The following is a 1,328-nucleotide window of genomic DNA, read 5'->3' as shown; positions in this document are numbered from 1 at the left end:
TATTAAGACGCTTGGCCTGATTTCGAAATTGTCCAGAGTTTTATATGTTGTTTTCATTGCAAAATGATGGGTCTCCTTCCATAACTTTCCAATTACGAGTACGAGAATTGAAAGACATGAAAATTCTCAATTCTCTACGGCGTCTAGTAGATAGAAACAAGAAAATCAGAAGAATCTTTCTCTCTATTCACTATCATTCCGCGTCTTCGACTTCTATTAGTTTCTTTTCTTCTTTAATGCAATAGCTATAGTTTGATATAAGAATCCATTTCTCAAAGTAATGGAAACCATTCTCTTATAGGAAATGGTTCGAAAATCGCTATTCCACCTTTTAGGTATCGTGAAAAGTGATACCTGTGAAGATCGTGCATTTCAGTCAAATTCAGATCCGTTTTTCGAGTCCATGATATAATATAACCAAATTGGATAGATCTTCCACCTGTTTAGCTAAGAAAGAATAGATACAGAGGTGGATAATAGATCGATATGAAGATCATGAGCTGCCCCATAATGAAATCGCCAGTAGTCGCGAATATCTCCTTCTTCCCTAATCCAAGATTGGAGAAAGAAGATCTAAGAGGGACCTATGGAGAATGTAGTCAGAAATCCATAATAGAGTCCGACCACAACGACCGAATTAATTATCCTCATCGAGAAACTTAGACTACTAAATAGAAAAGATTTGAAAATCATGGCATGGGTCTCCTTTTTTTCTTTCTTTAGAGTTTTCTATATGCACAATTTCTCGATGTTTCGATGAGAATTTCTTGACTTTCCATATATAGAAAGAGATAGACTATAAATGACATCTCTTATGTCAATAAGACCAAAGGGATGGATATTAAATGATAGGAAGTGCTAGGAAGTGAAATAGAATGAAATAGAGCCACTTTGGGCTTCCCTATGAAATGAGGCATGGAACGGAGCCACTACGAAGAAATTATGGGAGTTACGAAAGAAGCTTCGGACTCATATTGTTCATGGGTTGAGAGCGGGAGTTGAACTCTAGGAGGTCGAATCCCCCCTTGTTCCTCAGTAGCTCAGTGGTAGAGCGGTCGGCTGTTAACTGACTGGTCGTAGGTTCGAATCCTACTTGGGGAGATTTTATTCATTCTTTAATGTAAGAATTTTAATGTAAGAATAAAGAATTGAATTAAAGGGCTTGCTTTGACCCTTAGGAGTAGGTAACCCGTTCGCTATCCTTGTTTCTATTTCTATTGCATTCTATCTCATCGTATCACATTCTGTTCTACGATTCCACTTCGACAAAAGGAAAGAGCATACCTAAGTTCAATAGCTTTACGTCCGCTATCCCGATCATGATTTTC

Source organism: Triticum urartu, unplaced genomic scaffold, assembly GCF_056163025.1.
Source record: "Triticum urartu cultivar PI428250 unplaced genomic scaffold, HENAU_Tu73 scaffold982, whole genome shotgun sequence".
Lineage (NCBI taxonomy): Eukaryota > Viridiplantae > Streptophyta > Magnoliopsida > Poales > Poaceae > Triticum > Triticum urartu.
Note: the sequence above shows the minus strand (reverse complement) of the source record.